Source organism: Oreochromis aureus, linkage group 3, assembly GCF_013358895.1.
Source record: "Oreochromis aureus strain Israel breed Guangdong linkage group 3, ZZ_aureus, whole genome shotgun sequence".
NCBI lineage: Eukaryota > Metazoa > Chordata > Actinopteri > Cichliformes > Cichlidae > Oreochromis > Oreochromis aureus.
In genome coordinates, this window is record NC_052944.1 from 123,018,547 (window position 1) to 123,038,712 (window position 20,166).

The 20,166-nt window shown below is 45.5% G+C and overlaps 1 long non-coding RNA gene across 1 annotated transcript; it reads right to left on the reverse strand.

Moving 5' to 3' along the window:
• Positions 1 to 8,347: 8,347 nt before the first annotated feature.
• Positions 8,348 to 9,908, reverse strand: LOC120438014. Its single transcript, XR_005611588.1, has 3 exons — positions 9,819 to 9,908; positions 8,717 to 8,843; positions 8,348 to 8,591 (listed from the first exon to the last, which is right to left on the reverse strand). It is a non-coding gene; the product is annotated as an uncharacterized LOC120438014 (long non-coding RNA).
• Between the last annotated feature and the right edge of the window lie 10,258 nt (positions 9,909 to 20,166).

The window sequence follows — 20,166 nt, forward strand, 5'->3', positions numbered from 1 at the left end:
GAATCATGACGTGTTTGTGCCATCAGAGTCTGTCATGAGTACTCAGGGTTTCACAGCAGCTCTTCTGGATGCTGACGAGGACTCCAACCTCATGTTTCACCTCTCTGAGCTTCTGATGTCTGTGAACACTCGTGTTTCTTCTCTGGGCTCATCTGGACAAAAACACCTTTCTGTGTTTGGCTCCAGCCTCATTGTGACTGACAGGAAGTGTGTTATCCATGAGCTTCTTTGTTTCCTGCTGTGTTTCCTGTCTGTGGACAAACACGAGTGTTTCAGCTGAGGACTTGGTTCCTTCCACCTGTCCATACAGGACATCACGCTGTCTTTTCTCTTTAAATGCAGCTCCAGGTCCTTCCACGTGCTGCTCTGTATTTGTGCAGTTTGTAGTGTGTCCTGGGAAACGTAGCACACATGGTGTTCTTCTGCTGTTTCCTCCTTTCACTGAGTGTGAAACAGTGACGCTGTGCTGTTGTTGACAGAGCTGATTCTAGCTGCAGCTGGACTCTGTCATCTAACTGAATGTGTTGGTGCTGATCACGGGGCTCTGAGGGGGAGCAGCAGGAGGACTCTGGATACTGACGTCAGTGTATCTGTGGAAGCTCACACAGCGTCTCTGTCATTCAATATTGTGCTATATATTGTATCTATGCAAAGATGAACAGACTGTGTGTTCACTGGTCTCTGTGCTGCTGACTGCTTTGCTGCAGCTCTGATGTCATCATCACTCCCTCCTCCACCCTCAGCAGTCCCAGCATGCTGCTGTGGTGCACCCCACCCTCACTCTACACCTGAGCCATAGACCACACCTCCACCTCAATATACACCACAGTTTTCTCTGCTATGGAAATGAGATCAGGAGGAAATCATTATTATTATTATTTAATAAATGCTCACATTAATGTGGGCTTATTTGTTTCATATTAGAAACATTAGTTGAGTGTTTTAGTATAAAATGGTGAAAGTCCTCTTTTGCTCCTCCCTCACCTGTGGATGGGCGGTGCTGTTACCGTGGTGACAGCTTGGATGTGTTTCAGTCCTGCCTGGTTATCACTGCAGGAATCTTTACTTTCACATTTATTACAGGTAATAACTCTGATTTTTCTGTGTATTATGAACTAAATGTATCCTGATACACACAGAGATGGATGAGCAGAGGTCACATGATGAAAGAACAAACATGGAGTCTTTGATTTATTTAGATATTTATTGATGAATGCAAACAAACCCTGACACTGAACCATCGTCCAGCTTTCACAGAACAAACCTGATCACATGACCTGCTGACCCAAACAGTGAAAAGCTCCATGGCAACAACAACAAACAGCCTCACATATGTTAACAGAGGCTGTTAGAAGCACAGAGTCTTTACAGTCTTTCTCCTGTTTGTACACAGATCTCTGCACATCTTCATCACAGTTACTCACAGACGTGCAGAGTGTGTGGATATCAAAGCTAAGTTTCCACCATGTTTGTAGTCTGTACTGGGACTCATGGAGCATCTCTCTATGAGCACTCAGTGCTTTAAACAGTGAGTCCCAGTTTAACCAGCAGCCTTCACACCACACGTCACACAGACATGGAAACTTCAAACCCTCAGACTGAAGTCACTGGCAGCCTCTGGCACCAGCGACTGCGCTAACAAACACACAGCAAACAGTGAAGGTTTGGTAGAGAAAGCTGGTTGGGTAATACTAAGTATGCGGCGAAGGAGGCGGGGTTACATTACTAGATGATTTAACATGAAACTATTTTGCTGATAATAATTGAAGCGAATAAAGAAAATAAACAAGATATTTAAACACAACATACTGATATTCACTGTGAAGCTTTGAGTGGAAAAAAGACAGAAAAACAACGTGGATCCTGGAATAATGGGAGCTTCCATCTTTAAAGGACTGAAGAGGAAGAAGTTTACAAGGAATCATTTAGAAGAGTTTCAAACATCAACTGATTGAATCCATGAATGTGAAAACGTGTTTGTGAGTGAAAGAGACAGACATGTACAGACTGAACTATCTGTTCAACAGTCAGAGTGTTTCTCTAACAGGAGACACTCTTTACACTCAGCACAGGGACACTGAGGAACCAGTATAGCTAAAACCAAACCCAGGATAAAGAGTTTGAGTGAATGTGGTGTTGAAGGTGTGGAGGTGGATCAGAGTGTCAGAGGAGACTCTGTAGAAGGACAGAGTGCCAGCAGGACAGTCCACATACACTGCTGCTCTGTTAGAGACAGAGGAGGAGGAGGAGGAGGAGGAGGAGGAGATGGGTGTTTTTATCTTATTGTGCCTGACATAGTAACCAATCACAGAGCAGCTCAGACTCCAGGACTGATCATTGTGTCCAAACCCACAGCCACTGTCTCCTTTCCTTCTGATGCTTCTGTAACTCACTGATATATAAATGTCTCCTCTCCACTCGACCTCCCAGTAACAGCGACCAGTCAGACCATTTCTACACAGCAGCTGAGAATTACATCCATCCATCCATCCATCCATCCTCATCCGCTTTATCTGAGGTCGGGTCGCGGGGGCAGCAGCCTAAGCAGAGAAGCCCAGACCTCCCTCTCCCCAGCCACCTCCTCCAGCTCATCCGGGGGAACACCAAGGCGTTCCCAGGCCAGCCGAGAGATATAATCTCTCCAGCGCGTCCTGGGTCTGCCCCGGGGCCTCCTCCCGGTGGGACATGCCCGGAACACCTCACCCAGGAGGTGCCCAGGGGGCATCCTTGTCAGATGCCCGAACCACCTCAACTGGCTCCTTTCGATGTGGAGGAGCAGCGGCTCTACTCTGAGCCCCTCCCGGATGGCCGAACTTCTCACCCTATCTCTAAGGGAGAGGCCAGCCACCCTTCGGAGGAAGCTCATTTCTGCCGCTTGTATCCGCGATCTCGTTCTTTCGGTCACTACCCACAGCTCGTGGCCATAGGTGAGGGTCGGGACGTAGATCGACCGGCAAATTGAGAGCTTTGCTTTTACACTCAGCTCCCTCTTCACCACGACGGACCGGTGTAGCGGCCCGCATCACTGCAGCCGCAGCACCAATCCGTCTGTCGATCTCCGGCTCCCTTCTCCCATCACTCGCGAACAAGACCCCGAGATACTTAAACTCCTCCACTTGGGGCAGGAACTGATCCCCGACCCGGAGTGGGCACTCCACCCTTTTCCGGCTGAGAACCATGGCCTCAGATTTGGAGGTGCTGATCCTCATTCCCGCTGCTTCACACTCGGCTGCGAACCATTCCAGTGCGAGCTGGAGGCCCCCACCGATGAAGCCATCAGAACCACATCATCCGCAAAAAGCAGAGATGAGATTCTGAGGCCACCAAGTGAAAGCCCTCCGCCACTTGGCTGCGCCTAGAAATCCTGTCCATAAAAATTATGAACAGAATCGGTGATAAAGGGCAGCCCTGGTGGAGCCCATCACCCACCGAAGCGAGTCCGACTTATTGCGGCAATGCGAACCAAACTCTTACAACGGTTGTATAGGGATCGAATGGCCCGTAGCAGTGGGCCAGACACCCCATACTCCCGCAACACCTCCCACAGGACACCCCGAGGGACACGGTCGAATGCCTTCTCCAAGTCCACAAAACACATGTAGACTGGTTGGGCAAACTCCCATGCACCCTCAAGTATCCTCGAGAGGATAAAGAGCTGGTCCAGTGTTCCGCGACCAGGACGAAAACCGCATTGTTCCTCCTGTATCCGAGGTTCGACTAACGGACGAACTCTCCTTTCCAGCACCCTGGCATAGACTTTCCCGGGAGGCTGAGGAGTGTGATCCCCTGTAGTTGGAACACACCCTCCGGTCTCCCTTCTTAAAGATGGGGACCACCACCCGGTCTGCCAGTCCAGGGTACTGCCCTGATCTCCACGCAACATTGTAGAGGCGTGTCAACCAGGACAGCCCTACAACGTCCAGAGCCTTCAGGAACTCGGGCGGACCTCATCAACACCAGGGCTCTGCCACCGAGGAGTTGTTTAACTGCCTCAGTGACCTCAACCCCAGAAATTGGCGGGTCATTCCCTCATCCCCAGACTCTGCTTCCTCCTCGGAAGACGTGTCAGTGGGATTAAGGAGGTCTCTCAGTATTCCTTCCACCGTCTGACAATTTTCTCAGTCGGCGTCAGCAGCGCACCGCCAGCACTATACACAGTGCAGGTAGAGCACCGCTTTCCCCTCCTGAGACGCCTGACAGTTTGCCAGAATCTCTTGAGGCAGTCCGAAAGTCTTTTTCCATGGCCTCTCCAAACTCCTCCCACACCCGAGTTTTTGCTTCAGCCACATTCCGCTTGGCCTGTCGATACCTGTCAGCTGCCTCCGGAGTCCCACAGGCTAACCAAGCCCGATAGGACTCCTTCTTCAGCCTGGTGGCTCCCTTCACCTCTGGTGTCCACCATTTGGTTCGGGATTACCACCACGGCAGGCACCAACCACCTTGCGGCCGCAGCTCAATGCAGCAACCGGCAATGGAGACGCTGAACATGGTCCATTCGGACTCAATGTCCCCAGTCTCCCTCGGAATGTTGTTGAAGCTCTGCCGGAGGTGTGCGTTGAAGATCTCGCGGACTGGGGCCTCTGCTAGACGTTCCCAGCACACCCTCACCACGCGTTTAGGTGCACGGGTCTGTCCAGCGTCCTCCCCGCCACCTGATCCAACTCACCACCAGGTGGTGATCAGTTGACAGCTCAGCCCCTCTCTTTACCCGAGTTTCCAGAACATATGGTCGCAGGTCTGGTGATACGATTACAAAATCGATCATCGACCTGCGGCCTAGAGCATCCTGGTGCCACGTGCACTTATGGACACTCTTATGTTCGAACAAGGTGTTCGTTATGGCCAAACTGTGATTTGCACAGAAGTCCAATAACAAAACACCACTCGGGTTCAGATCAGGAGGCCGTTCCTCCCAATCACGCCCCTCCAGGTCTCGCTGTCGTTACCCACGTGAGCATTGAAGTCTCCCAGTAGGACAACAGGGTCTCCAGGTGGGGCACCTTCCAGCACCCCCAGGGACTCTAAGAAGGCTGGGTACTCTGAACTGCCACTCGCGCATAAGCGCAGATGACAGTCAGGACCCGTTCCCCGACCCTGAGGCGCAGGGAACAAACCCTCTCATCCACCGGGAAAAACCCCAACGCACCGGCAGCAAGCCGGGGATATTAGAATACCCACCCCAGCCCGCCGCCTCTCACCAGGGGCAACTCCAGACTGAGACAGAGTCCAGCCCCTCTCCAGGAGACTAGTTCCAGAGCCCAAGCCATGCGTGAGGTGAGCCCGACTATATCTAGCGGTACTTCTCAACCTCACGCACTAACTCAGGCTCCTTCCCCACCAGAGAGGTGACATTCCATGTCCCTATTGCCAGTCTTGGCAGCCGGGATCGGTCCGCCAGGGCCTCCACTCCTGGCCGCCGCCCGACACACATTGCACCCGACCCCTATGGCGCCTCCTGCGGGTGGTGGGCCTGCGGGAGGATGGGCCCATGTGTCCTCTTCGGGCTGTGCCCGCCGGGCCCCATGGACTAAGGCCCGGCCACCAGACGCCGCCTCGGGCACCCTCCCGGGCCTGGCTCCAGGGCGAGGCCCGGTAACCCTATCCCGGCAGGGTAAACTGTTCCCTCGATGTTCTTTTCATACGGGTCTTCTGAATCGCTCTTTGTCTGGTCCTCACCCAGGACCAATTTGCCATGGGAGACCCTACCAGGGGGCAAAAGCCCCCAGACAACATAGCCCCTGGGATCCCTGTGACACACAAACCCCTCCACCACGATAAGGTAGCGATTCACGGAGAGGCAGCTGAGAATTATAAACATCAAATCTGTCTGGATGATCAGGATATGACTGAACCTCCTCCACACGTGTCACCTTCCTGTTGTTGTCAGACAGTTGGAGCTTTGTGTTCACTGTGTTTGTGTCGATTGTGAGTTGACAGGAATCTGATGGAGAGAACAAACACAATCCAGCTGCAGTTATTGATCCATCATCTGTTCATTGATTGACACTTTGATGATGACTCCTGACATGATGAAGATGGTTGAATGTGTGCTAGTTTGTTTCCATGAATCCCATTAAAAACACACTTACACTTCCTCAGACCTGGTCTCAACCATCGGACTCCAGCAGGCTCCACCCTGAAAGGAGGAGGGGTCAGAGCAGTCAGCATGCACACATGGACATTACATGGCTCTCACACACACACTGTTACACACTGAGCTCAAAGCTCGGCTCCACTGTTTTATTCAAAGAAATCTACATTTATTTATCAGCACATTTAAAAACATGAGGGAGAGAACTGTGACAGCGCCGATCCTTCACTTGACCTCAGTCGCTCTCGTCTGCTCCCTCGTAACACTGCTCTTTATTGAGGTTACATGAATATCCATAAGTTCATTAACATATGGCGTCTTACACAGGTATGAACAAAGAGTACCAGTCTGTGCATAGTGTAGGTATGTGTGTGTGTGTGTGTGTGTGTGTTCCAGATGTGACCCTGTGACCCCAAAGCTGGTGCTAAGAGTCCAGCGGTCCTCCTAACAAAGGGCTCTTATACTTAACCAGACACAGAGTAGGTGTCCTCCTAAACCTTAAATCAGTAAGAGAAGGCACGACCTCTCTCATGACCCCAAGGTGTGTGTGCATGCCAGAGCACTCTGCAAGGCACACAGAGTCTTACAGACTACTAAGGATCAAACCTCTATCATTATGCAATCGATTATAAAACTCTCAGCATATATGAGTAAATATTTCTAAGCATAAATGACAATCAACAATATAAACCTTACAGCTGGTTTTAAAAGCAGAATTTATTTGTTTCTCTTATTAACTAATGCTAATTTGATGTGAATTAGCATTATGCACTAATGCTAACACTTACTTTTTAACAATGTGAGTAGTTAATGCTAACTATTTCCCTTAACTTTAAAACAATGTGAACGGCTAATGCTAACACTCTTTTCCCTATCATTACAACAATCTGAGGTGCTAATGCTAAGTAGGCCGCCATTAGCACCTAGGTCTAATTTAAGGCAAATGCGCATTACAACCTAATGCTCATATCGTTTTCCTTTGCTTTATAGCAATGTGAGCAGCTACTGCTAAATATACTGCTGTTATTAGCTAATGCTAATTTAATGTGAGTTAGCATCATTTGCATTAAACCGATGTGAGGAGTTAATGCTAAGTAGGCTGCCATTAGCGGCTAATTCTAATTAGGGGTGAATAATTATTACCAGCTAATGCTAATATCGTTTTCTCTTTCCTTATAACAATGTGACCAGCTGAAGCTAATTTGAGGTGAATAAGCATTAGTAGCTAACGCTATTGCCCTTTTCTCTTGTGTCATAATGATGTGAGAAGTTAATGCTAAATCTACAACAGCTTCCTTTTCAAAAGTTTACTGACATAGTAAAGAAGTAGCTAGGGGACTCAGTAAGTATGAGCAACAATAGCTTAAGGACACTTTCTCCAATAAAGAGGAATTCATCATCTGCAGTTCGTCAAAAAGTGCCATATTAAAAACAATTCAGCAGACCCTCAGAGTGCGGATACAAACTGTTTTCAGCCGTAGAAGTACACTTTATGCACTTATCAAACAGAGGCTTGCATTAGAGTGCTTTGGTGCTTGGGCATCTTTTATTTAGCATGGTTGGACCATTGTGAATGTAGCTATATAAATAAATACGCTCAAGAGTCTATCGTATGTTTGTCATGCAACTAAAAATTCGAAAATATATTTTTAAAATCAGTAACTTTGCAAATTTAGAGGATTTGTTTTCGGACAACATATGTGTCACATTTTAAACAGGGTTTGAATAATCAGCCCTGACATACAGACATTTATGCACTGGGTATAACAGACATGCTTACCGTGTGAAAGGCCCAGCGATGTCTTGGTGCAGAGAAACACGCTGTATTGTTGCTTTTCTCTGTTGTATAAGCAAAGTCAACCGCAAATGACTAAGATGTTGGTGTTAACATGTCTTTTTATTTCATTCACACAGACAATGAATACTGAACAACATACATTAAACCAGGTGTCTCCCAGCCCAGTAGTTACCAATCATGCGAAGCATGGCTGGTTAAACACGACAGGCATAACGACTTGCTTCTAGCAGCTGTGCAATGTTGTCGTTAATTGCACATACTATATGTTGTGATGATCTCAGTTCAGTCATGGTGTGTTCTGCAATCCTGCTGAATTGAGTTTTAGTCCCATCGTTTGTGTATGCGGCGTACAAGCGTATATGGCAGGGATGAATCGGTCTGTCTTGAGCCTCAGCATCACATCGTCGTAGTAGGTGTCAGAGTAATACTCGGGCAGTTCGAGCAAACAGCTGTGTTGCACCTGACTGGGATGAGCTGTTCGACATCCGTAGCATGTTTCCTGTAGAAAAGCGTTTAATGCCAACATCACCAGGTGATGGGTTGCAAGCTTGATGTCGATAATGGTTTCCTCACACAGACCTGATCCTGTAGGATCCTGCAGCATCTGTGGAGAAGGGGGTGGAGTTGATGGGGTCTGGATTAGCAGTGCAGGCGGTGGGGAGTCTGGCGAGTCTGAGAGGTCCCACGCTTGCATGTCTCACTCTGAAAATGGGAATTAAATTTAATTTCCACTACTGAGCCACTTTAATGGTATCAATCATCAATTCAGTGGACAACTAATTTAGAATTCATCCAATGTGCACAATTTTCAACAGGCTTGCGCTTACCTATCCTCTTTTAGACCGGTCTGTTGTCCACCTCATATCAGATCGTACCTTAAGGTCCAAATTAGTCCCCTCAGCCGCACAAGAATCTGGGTCACGGCACCAAGTATTAAATCCGGTTCTTTAGATTCTTTACGGCGAAAAAGACACAGGGCTCAAAGTGGTCTTATAACTTTAAAAATGATCTTTATTTTACATATCCGGATATGGAGACCTGAACACACACAGAACCCCAGGTCTAAAAACCAAACAGGAAGCCTAGTTATATTTATATATTCCATCTTGACGTTACACACGTCACCCACAGTTTCATTACAAACAAACTACTTGTACTCAGTTCCTGTTTTCTGTGTCTGGTTTCTTAATATGGCTGTGCACTAAAACTTCCTGTGCAGCTTGCAATAACTTCCCCTTTCTAAGGTCTGTTGCCAAGGCAACAGACTGAAAACCTGTATTTTCCTGTCAGCCTGTGACCTTGTCTCAAAGCTGGCCTTCTTTTATACCTAAAACAATATAATCAGCAAAATAAACATTTAAGATGATACATTTATTACCTAACACAATAAAAAGATTTTATATTTTGTTGCATAGATACACACACACACACACACACACACACACACACACACACACACACACATATATTTATGCCACTGTATAAAAACCATATCCTTAAACCATGTAGTGCGGCTCTTCTATGCTCAGAGGGTAAGGATTTAACCTCCAGTTTTCAACCCCTCTGGCACCAACAAGACTTTCCCTGTCATCACATACCCTGAGAAAAATAAAGTCATCGGGGCTACGGTTAAAACGATCAGCCTCACTCTGTAAAGCTCAGGGCTTGTTGGACTGTTCCACTGAGAAACATACAGCATCTCTGGGATGTCTACATTCTCCAAGACAGCGCAAACATGACTTGTGACTCCCCCCAAACACTCCCTCACCACAATCTACACGAGTATAACTGCTCCGCTGTTATATTTAACGGTATACACATACCTATTACTGCCTTGCTATTCTAACTTAAATTTAGACCCATCTACAACGTTTTTACAGCGTTGCTTTTTACGATGAGGGCATCGGGTACGTACACCTGTACACGTACCTAGAGCTTCTGTGGCTTGGACGATGTTCTGACTGTTCGTCATGGTTGATGCCGACGTCATCCTGCACTCCTTAGAGGTGTCTGTGTTCCTTAGATCACTCTGTTGATGTTCCAAATGATGAAAGAGTCTTTATATGTATAAAGGTTAGACCAGACCACTAGGAGGTGTCATAACTGTAACCCCCCCCCCCCCTCTGTCTAACAGTTGCAGAGTTAAGAATCTGAAGTATCAGAGTTTATTTCTAAAGGAATACCTGCTGTTTATGGTATTCTGTTTAAAACTATTAGCCTCTGTGTGTTTCAGAGCACTAAAGAAAAAGCAAAATACCCTTAAATAGTTAAATTAAATAATCTATGTCTAAATAACAGAACTCTGAGACCTATACAATCCTTTAAAAAAGAGTTTAATTAGAACACATAATGGTTTCATTAAACAAAACGCTATTAAACACATGTAAACACATATGACCTCTGAACTCACAAGTCCGTTCACGCGCACACATGAACGCGGAGGGGGATAGGGGAGGGAGGGGACAATATTGTGTGGGAATGAGAACCTCAGGTGCCGTAACACCTTTTGTTCCTCCTAGAATTAAATCCCAATCACAGAAAATGCGGACATAGAATTTTAGGTGTAAGTTCTCCGACATAGAACTTAGACCGTTAGTTCATCATTTTCACTTAGAATGTGTTTTATGTTACCCAGAGGGCATTTATGTAGATTTAAGGAACAAGGTCTAAAACAATCTGGTTTTGAAAACAATGTCTGTGAGCGGTGTCTGTTTATGGCTCAAGGCCTCGACCGAATTGTTTGCTGTGCTTCACACAGCCTGATGAGGAGCAGTGGTAGTAATCAATGGGCTTCTTATAAAAATTATGTATTTGGATGTTTGTGTGCAGCATGTTGCGTATCAGCAGAAGCATTTGTTAGCAAAGCATTCTTCATTGCATCAGTGTGTGTGTGTATCACTCTTCATTGCACAAGCATGTGCATGTATATGTGTGTGGATCACTTCTCAGTGAATCAGCATTTCGATTTAGGTGTGTGTGTCATTTCTCACTCAATCAACGATTGCACAGGTGTTCAGGTGTGTATTTCACTTAATTCCGAGTCAGTGTGTGTATATTTGTGTGTGTGTGTGTGTGTGTGTGTGTGTGTGTGTGTGTGTGTTCGTTCATCACTTTCCTGTTCTGGTGTCCTGGGTAAACCACGGCCTGAAGCGTGCCCTGGGGTCCTGCCCTCCTCCTTTTCAGTCTGTTTGTGACCATTGCTGCTGTTCAAAGTTCAGTCCGTCCTGGTTCTGGCCCCAGTTGGGGCAATCCTTTTCTCCAGTGTCCATGCAGGTGAAACCTGCATCTTCTTCTGTGTTTTGTCCGTTCTGAGGTGCCTATTGACCTCAGTTGCTCCTTCTGTCTCGGTCACGCCCTTTTCTCTGCTGCCCGATCATGCGTGTTGGTCCGTCACTTTCATGCACAGTGTTAATGCAGAGTTATCAAGGTCAGCATTATGTTGCTCGGCCTCACTTTTCATTCGGGCTTAATGGGCGTCTCGTCACAACTCTGTCAGCTGAAGCTGGTGGGTAATTTTCCCCCATGTAGTGAAACAGGCCTTAGGTTTAGCGCTCTCCGTCTCTGCTGCATAAGATCCCTTTCCTGCAGCATCGTTGACATTTTCAGGTGGTTGTTTTGGGTCTAGCTGCTGCAGCATTTGGTCAGGGTCACGTCAAAGATGGTAGAGGGGAGAGCAGGAGTCCAGGTCAGCCTTGGCTTCCAGGGCCGGCAAAGCAGCCTGTAATTAAGCATAAAGAGAAAAACAAAACAAAACAAAAACAGGCGAACAGGAAAATGATGTTGTTTCGGCTGTGTTATTCAGCGAGGGAGAAACACCTGGCCAGGCCCTGTGACAGCCCTCTCCCCCTTTTTTTTTTTTCTCACGATATAATCAACTCACAGCCTACAGGACAACACAGGTACATGTTGAATTTCTTAAGATCATATTTAAACTCACAAATGCAAATTTTCTTTCCGTCAGTAATCACTTGTGTTGTTCAATCAGCAGAAAGCATCTCACAATTTGACTCTTAACCTCTAAATTTGTTGTTTCCTCACTGGTTGGTCATACCAGTCTCTTAATTTTCTTTTTCTTTGAAGTTAAGTTGTTGTCCTGCAACCCAGAGAGTGTATTTATTAGTAATGGATAAACTTCACCATTTAGCAACAGGTGTATGTCAAGTTTCCCTGTTTCAACCTTGCTGAAAAATCTTCAAATATTCATGAATGTAAGCTGCTTTTTCATTGCGTGTGTGTGCATTTGTAGGCGGGTTAATTATAACTTTTTTTCTCAAACAAGGCGTTACCTTAAAAGGAGCCTTTCTCTCACATTTCTCTGCTTGTGTGTGTTTTTGTTTCACCTTTTGTTGCGATGCTCCGGACACTTCCCACCTCCATAAGTACAAAAGTGTACTTCCAAAACTCAGCTTTATTGCTGGATGGGTAGATCGCGACACGGACACAGAGAAACACAGGGCTTAAATACACAGAGGGAGCAATCAGGGAATAGGTAACAGGAGGGAACCACAGCTGGGGCAAATCAGGACTAACGAGACAAGGGGAAGCAAAACCAGATACATTAACATCAGACATGGACCTTCAAAATAAAACAGGAAACATAACACAGACTCACAGGCAGGCACTATAACAAAGGGAACAGAGACGTGGGACCAGGGCAGACACAGACACTGACTGGACGTGGGGATACAGCAGACAGGGGAGACAGCAACTAAGGATACACAGAGACATAAACCAGAACACTAAAACTCTAACAAAACCCCACCGAGAGAACCTAAACTAAGAATAATCCTAAAACCCATAAAGCAAAGCTAGAATATAATGAAATAACAAAATCAAAGAACCAAAAACATAAAACACTGGGTCGACGACCCAGGGACCCTAACAGAACTTTGGCCGTGTCTTAGAAATTTTCCCAGTTTCTTGCAACAGAAGCCAGTCAAACACAAAATTAAATGTGAAATTTAATGTGGGCTGCAACTCTAGTCTCAATGTAGAATGTTTTTAGTTTCTTGCTAGAGCCAGTTCCTATGTCACACTGGAATTCAGCCTCAACTTATGATGTTAGTATCTCGTGCTGAAAACCAGACACCGACAATTTAATGTGAAAATGCGTGTAACTTAGCGAATAGATTAATTTGGAAAGCCCAATATGCACATTTGGTATTTATAATACAACAGGCTGTGCTTACCTTTTTATATTTGGACCGGTCCTCTGCTCGCCTCGCCTCACGCTCTCACCACAGGCCAAATCTGCCCCTCCTCAGCACACCAAAGATCCGGGTCACGGCACCAAATTGTTAAATTCTCCCAATTCTTTCGATCTTTGGGCTGAAGGAAGGACAATACTCGGTGTATAAATGCTCAATCAACAATACTTTATTTCCATACAATTCAACACTTTATGAGCATAAACCATCCGGATGGGGAGACCTGCCTGCCGAGGGTCACAGCAAATCTCAAACTGGTGGAGGGTCACTCAAGCTCTTATAGCCTCTAGTGGCCCCCACCTAGTCGTAAAAGCCTAAACATTCACATTCTTTCTCTCATACGGCGCCTAAGTTATGACCTCGGCTCCTTGTTTTTCTGCTCCCAACAAGGTGGTGGGGTGAACCTCCTGTGGAATGTGCTCCGTCTCCTCTACTATCAGAAAAAGTAAGGTCCTGACTCTCCGAAAACAGTATTTCTTATAACTCAGCAGTATAGTGCATCATAAACAATATCATTCATTCACACTGAATCAGCAGTCTAATGTAATACAACTCAGTTTAACAAATGTAATAGTTATCACCTTCTTCTAATTCAGGAAAATAATGCAAACTAAAACTGCAAAATAATTTCACAATCATTAATTAGGGGTATAATGTGGCATAATATAATGTAATAATCTCACAATACTCAGATTTAAACCTTTATTGTTTCACAAAGGGTTAAAAAGGGAACGTCCACATTTTAGACTGCAGCAAATTTTATTAAAGCAGTTTGACAGGAGCAAAGCAAAAATACAAAGAACAAGTCTCCAAAAGTTGAATCTGTTCATCTGGACGTAGCGTTAGTGGGGGAAGCTACATTTAGTGACAGCTGATTGTCTTCTTTCACCAATCAGAATGACTACTGTTGTAAAAACAAGCAGACAAAGAACCAATGAGAGTGAGGAACAGGATAAAGAGCTCGTGTGATGGAGGCAAAGCAATAATTAGCTGACTCTAGCAGTTTATATCTGGATGAAAGTAGAAGGAGCTCAGCAGAGCTCAGTCCCATATCTTTGGTTAGAAACAACAGCCGTGATTTCCTGCTGCTCGAGATGATTCCAGCAGCTCTCATTACAGCAGCTGATGAGAGAAACAGCTGATGGCTCACAGCTCGTGCACTGTTGGATCTCCAGATGTTCACGTGGCTGAAGTCTGTGAAGAAACTGTGGGCCACGTAGTTCCCACGGCCTCAGATTGGACCGAGCTCCCTGGATCACTGCAGCATCCTCAGCTGGTACATGGACGTCTCTGTTCCTCAGTCTTGGAGCCCCTGCAGGTCCGTCCACACCACCAGGGTCTTCTCACTCACCTTTCCTTTGTCCACGTCCTTCATCGGCCATGCTGTCTTTGTTCCTGCGATGTTGTTCCCACGATGCAGTGCTGATGTTCCCTCCTTGAATGCACAGCAAGTACGGTGCTGGTCTTTCTCGGGTGGAGCAGAGACAGATTGAAGTCTTTCAGTCTTTAGTGCAGACTTCCTGACAGAGGCTGGACTCCATGGTCTGCACAGGAGGCTTCTACACTGTGGAGGTGACTCCTGGACTTGAAGACAGGCTGCAGGTACATGTGTGATGAAGAGGACCTACAGCAGTGTGATGGAGCTGCAGGTCTGAAGGAAGTCCTGCTGTCCTGTCCCACCCTCATCTTTACTTCCTCTGTCTTCTCTGGACTTGTCCTCCTGTTTCAGAAACAGCACTGCTTCATGCTGAGGGTGGACGGGAGCGTTGGCTCTGATTCTTTTACCGTCCACCACAAGGAGACACTGATGCTGACCTCCTGATTCATCTGCATGTGTTCTGCTTCCCACTGCTCACCTCCACCAAAGACTTCACAAACATCTTCTTTCTTTGAGTCCAGTTTGTCCCACAAACACTTCCAAATCTCCTCCTCTGAGATTCTGCAGCTTCTTGCAGTGTGACTCAGCTGACAGACCACAGACTGGCACAGCATCCACACGTGTCTCCTTTCAAACAGGCTCTTGATGTTTCTTCCCACATCATTCTGGCCTCTCAGTCTCCTTTGTTCTCCAGCTCTGTAGCTGCAGCTGATGAAGCTTCAGTTTCCCATGTTGGTAACAGTAAACTACAGCCTCTGCTGTCAGCTGGGTAACTAAACAGAGCTGCAGCACGTCTCTGCGGTGGTGCTACATTCAGCATACAGGCAGCCGTATACATGCTGTACTGGTTTACAGTCACCAGGGGGCGCTGTCCCAGCCATGCAGGCAGTGGGCTGCTCTGCTTGTGCTGTTGTTGGTGAAGCTGAAGTGAAAGCGAGAGTTTAAACACTGAACAATGTCCACTGAGCTTCTCATGGTATTCTCATGCTCAGAGAAGTTTAACAGGAAGGACGACTTGTCCATCAGGCGTCCAGCTGTCCATGACCGTGTCCACGGCAGAGTGTCACCGAGGCTTCATGCTTACAGACACACATGAAGCTAATACCACCACGAGCAGCAGCTCAGTGGATTTGGAGGAGAAACTGCAGCTTCTCACAGGCAGTATGCAGAATGTGGATCTCCACAAAGACTGTGGAGAGCTCGTCCCAGACTGTAAATCAACACTTGTCTGCACAAAACTTCTCACACGTTCCCGTCACAATTGTCTTCTAAGTGAAGCTACCAGGTTCAGGTCCAGCTTGTTTATCTGGAGCTGCAGTAGATGATCCATCCTCACAAAGCAACACAGACAGCAGATATGCAAACATACAACACAAGCAAAGGATTCTCTCTGCATTTCTGTGGCTGATGCTGCTGGGACGAAGCTGTTCCAAACCTTGTTGTTCTGCACTTTGGGACCAGAAGAGGAAACTGAAGCTCTGTGCAGAGGGTTCAATGGAAGCAGCCAAGCGCTGTAAGTGTCTGCTGTAGAGGGATGCTGGTTCAGCTGTGGCTCAGTAGAGTTTCACAGTGTGACTCAATAAAAGCAGCATGAATTAAAAGCATGATGCTCTCGTCAGTGTGGAAATGACACTGGCCATTTATCTATGCCCAAGTACGCGAGTACGTACTCGCGTACTTGGTGAGTACGTACCCGCCGAGAACGCACGGACTCGCGATTTGTACAATTGGAACACCAGCGTATGTGATGATGTCACAGGTCCGGAGTTTTTACCGCCGTCCCCTCCTAATTTAACTGTGAGTAACATGTTATGAAGCTTAACTTTAATCACAGCCAAACCGGTTTACTCAGGAACAAATAAAACACTGAAATAAACCAAACATTAACATTTAGAAGTGATCTAAGTGACTTATATATCAGTTTTAACCTCAGTAGTGAAACCTCTATTAATAAAAATAGTGTACATGTACATACGTGTACATACCTTAATAAAAACAAGCAGGTGAGATGTTAGAACGCTTTTATTTCTATTCTACTGGACACTCAATACTATAGACAGCTGCTGGGGTTTCTTTAACCTGAGTAGTGAGAAGACCGCGAGCGGGGGGGGGTGAAAACGATGTGCCGGGAGTCCGCTGTTGAGTTTTGGACGAAATGCATTCTGGGATATTTAGCTGTACCAAGTCTACACCGATGCATGCTCGATAAAACGGGCGGATCGAGAACACATCCGGGACTTTTTCGCGTTCTCGGCGTGATGCGTACTTCGAATTGGAACAGTACTTGGTCTCCGACTGATGACGTATCACGAGTACACGAGAACGCAAGTACGCACAAGTATGCATATTGATAAACGCCCAAAGTTTCCTGTAATGTGACAGATGCTGGAGCTCTTTCACTCACAGCTTGACAGTTTCTGCTTCAAACTTCAGCTTTTTTGTTTATGCTTCCATTGAACCCTCTGCACAGTTTCAGTTTCCTATTCTGAACATGAAAGATTTTAAAGGTTTACTGCGTGAAATGAAAAAATCTGAAAAAGCAAAACAAAAAACTCCCAGTCCAGGAGGCCGACAGTGGGACTGTGGTGAAGGCTCTACACTAGAGATAAAAGCGCTGCAAGTGCCTGCTGTACAGGGATGGTGGTTCAGCTGTGGCTCAGTTTCACAGTGTGACTCAATAAAAGCAGCAGGAAATCAAAGCTTGATGCTTTCATCAGTGTGGAAATAAGAAAGTTTCTTGTGACAGACGCTGGAGCTCTTTCACTCTCAACTTCACAGTTTCAGCTTCAAACTTCTTCCAACATATTTCTAACACGGACACATTCCACCTTAATGAGCTGATATCTTGTGTATCAGCACTTTTCTAAAGGCAGCGATCACATCTTTAGTTTTGGATCTTTAACTGCAGATTGTTTGTGTTTATAGCACATTAATTACAACAGCAGCGTTGACCACAGTGCTGTACAAGAATCCAAAATAACTATTATAATAACTGATAATATTAATAGCACACATCACATATCAAATAAGTCTCATACTGTATTAAAAGCCAGTGAATACAAATGTGTTTTAAGAGCAGATTTACAGAGACTGACAGCAGGAGCTGGGCTGTTCATAGAAACGATGTAAATATGATGACCAGATGAAAACTAAATCGTTTCATATCACGCTCTTTGTTTCCTGCTTATGTGTTTGTGTGTTTTCCAGATAAACCTTTCAAAATAAATCTGAAGATCCTGTTGAGAGTTTTCAAAATATACACAATACATTACTGCGGTCGCTCGTTTATTGAGTTACGTTCTAAAAATAACTCTCAGAATGAAGTAGCAGCTTTATGTTTTACAATTATTATAGAAGTTTTAAGGCAGTTAAACCCTCACTGCACACTTTATACACTTTTCTCAGACAGGCATGAACATTTTCACACTTTTCTCTCTTGTTTAAATAAAGTTCAAACCTTGGTAGAAAAATAAGTTCATCATTAAAGAATGAAAGCAAAGTGTTTCTGAAATGTGCCAAATCAGCCTTTGCTGGCATTAAATGAGCTGGTTCTGTGTGAGGAGCACTCGTCCATGACCTGGGCTCCTCGCTGTCAGGTAAAGTTTCATAAAGCTTTTTAGTTTTTATGCAGATAATGTTGGTGTCCAGCACGATGTTCTTTTTCCTGCAGTCACTGATCCACAAAGCAAAGCTGACTCCATCCTTACGATCTTCTTGTTGTGGACAGTTACAACCTTTTTGCCTCCTTGTTGAAACTATGATGGTCAGCATCTTCCTCTGCCTTTGGCTGCTACCACAGCTGCAAAACTTCTCATTGACATTGTTTTGTGTTGGGTACAAAACGTACAAACATACAGTGCAGCACTGCAGAGTCACACTGCTGTAAATCTGAACACATTCTGTACTGTACAGGAGACACGGCACCAGATTGGCTGACAATGGTCTACAGCCAATCAGGACGCAGAACACAACGCTGTAAAAAACAAAACATGCAAAATTGCACAAAAAGATCAACGAAACAGCGAGGCCGCCAAAGGTGAACTGTGTTACAGCGAGGGACCAGCATATACATGGTTGTTGGGACGATAAATGTCTTTGAGCTTGTGTCAGAAGACGACCTGCAGCTTTCTGGACCAGCTGCAGTCTTGCCAGGCAGGTCCCACCAACTCCAACATATAAGGAGTTACAATAATCCAGCTGGGATGTCATGAAAACGTGGATCGCCCGTTCAAGGTTTTTAAAAGATATAAATGATCTCACCTTAGATAAAAGCCTCAGTTTGAAGAAAGACCGCTGAACAACTGAGCTCAGCTGTTTTTCAAAGGTCACATTGCCGTCAAATATAAGCCCCAAATGTAATAATGCGATTTAATAAAAGACCTGAACCAGCCTAATAGAACGCCCTTGATGCCGCCATGCTCCAATGGTGAGATCAAGATGCTGTGGTCAACAGTGTCAAAGGCAGCGGTCAGGTCCAAAAGCACAGCTGAGTCTCCTGATCAGTGGCTGATAAAAGATCATTAAGAACTTTTCAAAGTGCAGTTTCAGTGCTGTGAAGAACTCCAAAGGGGTTTAAATGTGGGACTCTCCGCCATTTGACCTTAGAACTGAAGAAGCTCGGATGCAACTTAAAGAAGTCCAGACGCTTTTCTTCATAAACTCCTTTGACTCCAAAGCCCTATACTGACTCAGAGGATGAGCAGCCTACTAAAAATTGGTTTCCCCAGGCCCCTCGAGTGAAAATACCAGGTAATAAAATAACGTCTAGTGTCTGTGTACATATCTGTGTCTTTTTTTTTTTTTTTGGCCTTTTTCTTTTTTTTGCCTGTCCCGTTTGGCTCTTTTGCCATCAGAATTATTGTCTAAACGGATTTACTTTACCAAATGGACCATCCCTGCCTTGCCATATTGGTGTATTTGATTCACCTTTTATTGTTTATTTTATTTTTTTTTATTTTCACTTGCTAGATACGGGACAGACTTGAATGAGGAAAAGAAAAGGGAGAAAGAAAGAGGGGAAAAAACAGCGGAGAAGAGCGACGGGGATGAAGGGCAAAAAACAAAAACAACAAAATAAGCAGACAAAAAGTACATATATCAATCACCTGGATCACCTGTTGAGAAAGAAAAAAGAAAACAAGCAGAAGAAAAAGAGAGCAATAGAATAAACAACATGACGATGATATATGGGAATATAACAGTAAATACTAAATATTAAACATTATTGTGCAGCACGTAAGATCGACAGCGCACAGTGTGCTTTGAGGTAGGAGGCAAAAAGGGTACTGTTATAGCGGACGCCCTGGACCACTATCTCCGAGACGTGATTCGGTACTGTTCCCTGGTAATAACGTCCGGTCAGAGACAGAAATGATGTCAGAGTGGAAGAACTTTATTTGCCACGAGCCCACATCGAACACACACTCTCGCTGGCAAGTAAGGATGTGGTTCTGTAATTAATACAAATAAGAAATAACATAAACATCTCTCTTGCTTGTCTATCATTTCTCATACCTCCGTATTACAGAGAACAACATACCAGATTACAAAAGGGCAGATCCCGATACCAGAAACAGAGCTTAGAGTAATAACATAACAGGCTGGCATAAACACAGAATCATAATCAATTTAGGCCAATTCTTTCATTTGTGGGTCAACACCACCCTCTAGTGGACACAATCACTCAGTCAAA